The following is an 8,304-nucleotide window of genomic DNA, read 5'->3' on the forward strand; positions in this document are numbered from 1 at the left end:
GTCTGGGTGCAGGGGATCACTTTGGCGCTCCCTGTCAGCAGCATGGGAGTGCTCAGAAGGAGGAGGCTGCCTCTCCTTCACCTCCTGCTAACCATGGCTGTGGAGAAGCAAGGTCACAGACAGAGGGGTCCAAGGGCTGTGGGAAAGGCCAGGTGCACAAAGGACAGTGGGCAAAAAAGTCGGCATGGGGTGCATTCAGACTTCCTTTAGCTCAGTTGAGGTTGCTCCTCATTGATGGTTTGATTTTTGCCACTGAAACTCCAGGGCTGGGCAGATGTCTAATCATTGTGTCCCAGACTGTTGCTGAATAGTTGTCCTCTAAAGCTTTCCCTCACAGGAGATGTGGGAGCTCTGTTTCAAGCCAACCAGAGCTGAGCAGATACATGCTCTAATGCAGATCCAGTCTAAGAAGAGGCAGTGTGCAGATGCCAGCTTTGGGAAGGCCAGCAGAGCTGTGCTGTCCAAGCATTGCCCATCAGAAAGCACCGTAGGGAGCAGCACGATGTTGCTGACTGAGAAAAGGGCACGCAACTCCTTATTTGCCATATGCCAGTCCAAGACGCTATCGGAGAGCCATCTGTGGGTCTGCACCCAGTTAGTGCTGCCTCAGCCTCTCCAAGCAGAAAGACAGCCTTGGAGTGATGACTACAGATAAAATAATTATAAAGGGAAAACAAACAAACTGAAAGAAATGCTCAGAGCTCCTGCAGCACTGCACAGTCTGTTCAAGAAGGCTATCATGTCAGAGGAGAGCAGCATTTGACCGATGGAAGCTGATTTGCGTTACTGAAAGAACATGTAATGTCATATTGGATAATATCATCCCTTTCTCTGTGTCTGTTTAAATCTCTGAGCTTTTGATTTCCCTTGGCTTATCCTGCTGTGACACTTCCCACGCAGTAGCATGGGATGAGCTCCCTCACCTCTGCACTGCTTGGGGGATGATTTTTTTTTGCTTTATCAGAGCACACTCCAGAAAGACATTGGATACTGTGCTAAATCTTCCCTCTTAAGATTCTACTTAGGGAAAGGAAAAAAAAAAACAATGTAAAAGCTTTTAGAAAGCTTAGAGAGATAGTAGGCATGACAGTGCAGAGCTGTGATCCTTGGCCTTATCTCCTGGGTGTTGCTGGCTGCAGCGTACTAGCAAGCTGCAGCAGCTGTGGCAGCAGCTACCCTCAGCCAGCAACAGTAATGCCACTGTTAAAAAAAACCACAGAAATGTCAGAAATTCTGTTTGTGACTGCACTGCCTGTGCCAGCTGAGCTGAGCTTGCCCTGTGAGGAGCCACAGGCAGCAATGGGAGCCAGCACAGGAGAATGGATGCAGGACCAAAGCCTCCTTTGGAAACCCATCAGAAAAGGCTCTCTGGATGGAAGAAGGAGCAGCGCAGCCCTTACTGCAGTGGGATGGGCACAGCCAGCCAAGGGAGTGAGTTGCTCAGAGAATCACAGTTTTCTTGCTATTGGGAGTAGATTTTTGTCCGGCCTTGCTTGCAAATGTTCTCATTGCTTCTCACCAGGGAGGAGGTGTAGGGTGCCCGGGGAGTAGAGTATGTCTGTCACCAAGGGAAAGGGAACAAGGAGGACTGTGCTGAGGACAAGCCCTGGGAAAGGGCTCTGAATTGGCACAGTACACTCACTGAGACATGGGAGAGTCCTAAGTGTTGATGTTCTACATTGCTCTGCCACGCTGCTCACAGTGCAGTGCCATTAGGCAGAGAGGAGATAACACTTGGCCAGATTCAGCGTGTAGCGCGACCGCGTCCTTGGGACTAAAGAATCATAGAATCATAGAATGGCCTAAGCTGGAAGGGACCTTAGAGATCATTTTAATCCAGCCTCCCTGCCGCCAGGGACGCCACCTCTCGACTAGATCAGGCAACACATGGGGACCGAACGGGAATCGAACCCATGACCTTGGCGTTGTTAGCGCCTGCTTAAACCTCTGCCGGCAGCTGCACGGGTGCAGGAGTGCATCTTGCTGTCACCCTGACCACCGGAGGGGCTGTTTCAGGCATGCAGGCGTTGCTCTGGCTCTACTGTCTGAGCTGAGCTCTCACACGGAGGCCCTGGTGGAGGGAAGCCGGAGAGCAGGATGAGTGGCCACCCAGGGCACTTCTCACTCTCCACCGATTGCACAGGGAGACGGGACACCTTGCTTAGGCCAAGCATGTTCTTTTCAAAAGCCCATGGCGAGTGGAAGGCCTGTCAGTCTCTCCATGCTCTCCTAGATCAGTTTGCACTTCTACCTGCATCCTCTTCAGTGCCAGAGCAATACCTCAGTGAGGGTACTCCACTTAGTCTTCTCTCCTCTGCCTGCCTGATCTTCCAGCTTCTTCCCTCCTCCGTGCCAGTGGTGCAGCTGAGGAGCAGAACAGCTCCTTAATGCATGGCTCAGGTAGGAATACCCACGCTGGCTTTGCAGAGGCAGCTGTGAGGAAGGTGGCATATGTCCCTCATCCTTCTCCTCTGGTGCTCCTGGCAGAAGGAACACTGTTGCATTACGCCAGCATTTAGGAAATAATAATAATTAAAAGCTTTCTGATGAACATGGTTAATTTCCTATTCTAAAAAGCTGCTAAGGCAGCGCCTTTTGTGCATTAGCATATTTGCAAGGTTAATGTAGTGTACTTAATAAGATAAATAATGCTTGTCATGATATTTCAGGCCAATTTTAAGGGGAGGGAATAAAAAAATACTTTGCTTAATGTCTTAAGTTTTTGCCTGGTCAACTTTTAAGTTAACTGCTGAGCTACTGCTGAGTGCTAAGGTATGTTCACTTTTCTCTTTGTCAGGTGCTCAGTAGCACTTGCAGAGGGTTAAAGGAGACTGTCAAAGCACAGATGGCATGGGCGAGCTTGAAGTGGGCTCTCAGTGACTGCTGTGATAGACAGCACTTTGGGAATGTGGATAGGAAGGGCATTAGGAAGGCAGTGAAGCCATAACATGCTGAAGGAAAAAGATCAGGGACAATGTCTGGGACTGGGTGGGAGGCAGTGGTGGTACCGACCTGCAGGAGAGGGTCTGAGGCTGCAGACAAGGATGGTGAGCAGATGGCAGCAGTAGTGACTAGTGACTGATGCAGCGGGACCATGAGGCTGGAAGAGGTAGTGGGGGCTTTCTCACCAATTCAGAACTTTTTTTTTAATTATCTTAATGTCCTAATTCAAGCCTTAGCTTAATGTTTCATTTTCCTCTGAAAGTCCAGAACCAGAAAAGCATTTGAAAAATTCCACATGTAAGACACTGTGGGCCATGGGAGACAATCATAAACCTGCTTCTTAGCTGCCAGCCCTGAGCAAGTCTCAGGTAATGATTAGCAGAGAGCCCTTGTGCTCCTAATGGTTTCTCTTGCCTCCTCTTCTGCAGAGTGATTTAGGCTTTCTTAGGCTCTTTAATAATATACAGTAAAAGCAGCTGCATCCATAGATAAATGAGGCCACAGCGGGCAAGGAAGAAAGAGAACTTCCCAGGCAAACGATCTGGGGCACCTGGCTTGCTACTCCCACATACCCTTCCTTTCTCTCCTCACCTCCCCCTGACCAGTAACATAGGCTAACCAGCTCATTATTTTCTTGTAATGATGAGGAGAGGGAGGGAGAAGCAAGCCAACAAAACTGCTGGTATTTGCTATATAGGAAATTAATAAATAGATATGCTGTGCAGATACACGCCCCAGTGAAAGGATGGAAGAACACGTAGATGTTTAGCCAGCTTGGAAAGCTAGACTGGTGTGATGAAGGAAGAGAGAGACAGCAGCTGAAAGATGAGGGAACAGAGAGTGTGGAGGAAATAAAATAGGGAAACCATACAGTTGGGAAAGAAAGATACGGTAAAAAAGATGAATGGGGGAGAGAGAGATACGAGTGAGGAATAAGGATGGTGGGTAAACAGATACAGCATAAAGACAGGCGGATGAGTCTGGCAGAGGAAGGAAAGAATACAATGTTATTGTAGATGTCCGAAGGGGGAGGTATTGAAAGGGTGGAGGACCAGCTACAGTGAATAGATTGATTTTGGTGTTAGCTATATTGCAGGTCAAACAGTCCTCACACCACATCAACTCCACATCTGTTTCTTCTTCCACCTGCCTGTCAGCCCCCTGCTGTGTCCTAGATTTTTTTCAGCTGAAGCACCTCTTGGGCCCCAAGTTGAGGGGAGACTAGAGCACCAGGTGAGGCATGTACAAGCCCATGAGCGCCCTAGCACCAGTGAAGCCTGTCTCAGGGCAACCTTTCAGCTGGCAGGAGCATGAGCACCTCATCACCGGCATCTCACCCTCTCCTGCCTCCTCGCCGCAGGGGCGGGGAAGGCAGGCTGGTGTCTGGAAGCCTGTCTCCCAAAATGAAAAGGGCTTTGAGTGCAGCACCCGGTGTCACAGAGACTCCAGGGTAAACCACAGAGGCTGCTTGGATGGACGGATGTGGGGCAAACCATCCCACCCCACACAGCACCTGTGAACTGGAGGTGGCATCAGCCCATCTCGCTGCATAACGCAGGGAAAGGGCTTTCGCAGCAGCACTGCAGGCTTAGGCTCTCCAGGCGTCCTGCTGCTGTGGTTCTGGCCTGTGATGGTGGCCTGTGTCAGGCAAAAAACGTGGGAGCCATTTCTTCAACCTCGTCACCGCAAATGGCTTCACTTAGCTGACCCTGGCTGTGCTGTGGGGATTTCCCTCCACCCTGGAGCTGCTGGACCCAAATACTGGCCTGAGGGAACCCAGCGTGGTGCAGCCTTCACACCCTGACAGCAGTCAGTTGTGCAGCCCACTGGACCCACAATGCCTGGCTTGGATGCACTTGTCATCCTCCAGCCTGGGGCAGACAGCCCTTAACACGAGAGCCTCCCCTACCTCTGCAGTGCTGAAGCCTATTAATTGTCTCAAAGCAGCCTATTAAAGAGAAAGATAAACTTTCTCTGTCTGGGATGCCACAAACAGCAGCACTTAACAACTTCCAAAGGGCTCTGCTTCCCTGCCTGAGCCTCGAGCAGCTCTGCAGGGCTCTGGCAAAGACATGTCCACCCAGCCCCAGTGCCAGCCAAGGCAGGAGACATCTCAAGCACATCCCTCGTTTCTCGGTCAGGTGGAGGAGTGGGTTGGGCTGCCCTGGGAGTTTGAGTGGGTGGCGGTCGCAGTATGCTGTCTCTGGAGCTGCCTGGCTAAGCACTGCTCGCAGCTTTCCTTGGCGGGGAGCATCCCTTTCATTGCTCTTCTTATCCCAGTTGCATGGTAACTGCAGCTGCACTGAGGGATAAACACCTCAGTCAGAGCCTTCCCTGCTCTCCCCTTCTCTCCTCCCTGTTAGCACCCATTTGTTTGCAGTCACTTGCTGACTCTTTTTCATTTTTTCTCCATTTGCTTTCCCTCTGCATTTGCCCCATCCTGTTTCTGTCCTCTGTGAATAATGCTCAACAGCGTGGTGTGCTGCCTTTGAGGAGTTGGAGCTGCTCCAGGCAGTGAGCCACTCATCCAGCACAGGATCCTGAAAGGAAAAGAAAGATGAAGCCCCAGGTGCCTTGATACAGCTTTAGGAACAAACATGTAAATAGAAGGAGGAGGAGAACTGCCAAAGCTGTACGAAGCTGAGGATTGAGATAACGGAGGCTGATACAGTTCAAGACTGAGCTGTACTGTGCAAAATGCACTGGCTGTCCAAGCCATTCTGCCCAGTGCCATGGGCTTTGCTGTGCTCTAGAGCTCTGAGTGTTGCCCTGTGGACTTCACAAGCCAAGGAAACCCGGAAGAAATGCGAGCGAAAATCAAATCCAACTATGTAAATTGTTCTGAGTGGAGGAGGAAGAAAAGGAGGGCATATTCCTCACCTTGCCGTGTAGAGCCAAGTCCTCCATCACATGCAGAAATACACACACGTGCGTACCACACACGCACACAAAACTCTTTTGCGGTACTTGGAAGAGCTTCAGGAGCATCAGATTGCTCTGTGCTCAAACTCACTAGATTTTTGGCTCCTGTCCCTAAGCTTAGTTCTTGGCTACCCTTCCAACAGTGTCAGCAATGCTCCATCAGCTGCACTGCATCGATGAAGGTGTAGCAGAGTTTGACATTAAGGTCTGGGAAGGGTTTTGCCCATTCTGTTCATTGTATATCAGCAGCACACTCTTGGATCTGTTTATGATGGTGATCAAATAGCAACATTTCGGGAGGGAAATGTCCCACCAGGAAGCATTTGTGCAGTAGGCATGGGAATTTAGAAATGTGAATGATGGGTGAAAATGTGAGCTGGTGTGTGTATATATATCTATATAATGATAGCTGTTCACTAAGAAATGAAACCCAGCAGGGGAGAAAATACTGTGTAGATTTCAAAAGTCTTCACATGTCCATGCACTAAAGAGCATTTCTTCATCTTCTCTAGTTCAGCCCTGACACCGTAGATGCCTCAGACTTAGGCAGTCTATTTGAACTACCTGCTGTTCAAAAATCTTGAAGAGACAGCTGAAGCTCTTTGCTACTAAAGCCTTTCTTCCAAAACTTCCAGGAGCCAGATAAGAGGAACATCCAGGATACTTTCTGCTCCTAGGAGAGCAGGCAAACTCCCAACTACCTCTGGACCCTGTTGTGCATGCTGAGGTGGATTAAGGCTACTGAAACAGGGGCCTGCTGCTCTGTGCTGCATTGCAGCGAGTCAGTGATAAACCAGGGTTGTGTGGGAGGTGGGAGTTCTGTCTCTAACGAGGAGATCCTAAAGGATGTCTGTGTTATTGGAAATACTAATAGTAGCTGCTGTGATTTTTTTACCCATTAATCGCTGTTTTACTGTGTGAGTGCAACACTCATGCAGCAGCATGTATATCTGTATTTGAGTCCCATCTCTGTTCCTTGCAGGTGTGAATAACTGCTTGTTTCTCTTAGCCTCACAAACCCAGTGGAACAAAAGATGAATGAGATTTTCTTTCACCTTGGGTGTCTTCAGCAGAAATATCCCTGTTTCCAATGGCTGGATTGTGATTCTGCTAGGAATGGTGGACAAGGCAGATGGGATCTTCTCTGATGAGCCTCCTGTCTTTCTGGCATTTGAGAAAAGCATCCTTTGCCTTGAAGAATGTGTGGATCACATAAGGAATCTCTTCTGCCATCTCACTTTCACAACCAGGCTTCCATCTATAATCAAGGCTTTTAAAGGAGAGGGAATGAAGTTCCTGAGACAGAGGATGATGGGAATCTCTGCTCTGATAAATTTTTGGGCATGGAAATTACAGAATAATTGAGTTGTGGTGCTTGATAGTTATTCTTGTTAAACAGATTTTAACAGCAATCACTGGAATGTAGTGGGCATACGAAGTGTGAACCAGTGAGGGAGGTCATACTGAGGATGTCCAGAATCTGAATAAAGTCAGTATCTGATTTTACTGCACATAAATTAGAGGTGGTAACATTTCTTTTTGCACTTGGCATAGTGAAGTATTGACAGCTCTCATGGACTCTCCACCCTGGGAGTAAATAATTACAAAGGGAATTGATTTTGAATCATGTTTTATATGTGGAAACATACCACTTATTAAGTGCAGTGCAACATATAATATGGCGTGTGTCTGCATTAGCATTTGAGTTTGAATCTCAACTATGCTTTGGAAGCATATCTCCCAGCCTATCTCCTAGCATATCTCTTTGATTTTGAGTCTCTGGGCATATGCTGTCTTCCTTTCACGTGAAACTAAACCAGGAGATGCACAGACTCACCAGCTCCTAGTGGTGGTCAACCCACGGGGCCTGAATGGTTCTAGTCCTAAGTAAACCTCTGCAGTGTATATAGTGTAAAAAGCATTTGTCCAGCGGCATTTTCATCTATAAATCTGCTCCTTTTGCACTACAGTGTTGGTCATATGATCACAGTTGGCTGGACTGGATTGCTGGGGCTGAAGGACTGAGCCTCTTAAAACCAAGTACTTTTTGGTGCAGTTTTAGCCGCCTCAAAAAATATGAACTTGCCCACACAATCATTTCATCTAATAGTTTCCCCCACCATTGGCAAGTTCATGTCTTTCAGACTTGTGTGTGGTTTGCACTGTGGTCTAGGTTTAGCACCCACTGACTGCCTAGGGTTTACACTGATCAGGTCCCAAGTCCTTAATGTTGACCCTTAGATCCCCTTTCCCCCCACTTCCCTTACACCCGCTGATAGCTGCTCTTTCGCAGGTGCATACCGGCAGAACCTGGGGCTTTAGCTCTTTTAAGTGAGAAAAAGTGATATGAAGAGACCTCTCTTACAGTGGTCTCCAAGCCTGGCGAGGCTGATGCTTTTCCTGAATATCTACAGGGAGTTTTTCTGTCTAGGGCTCTTC

The sequence above is a fragment of the Apaloderma vittatum genome, unplaced genomic scaffold (genome assembly GCF_000703405.1).
Source record: "Apaloderma vittatum isolate BGI_N311 unplaced genomic scaffold, ASM70340v1 scaffold8023, whole genome shotgun sequence".
Classification (NCBI taxonomy): Eukaryota; Metazoa; Chordata; class Aves; order Trogoniformes; family Trogonidae; genus Apaloderma; species Apaloderma vittatum.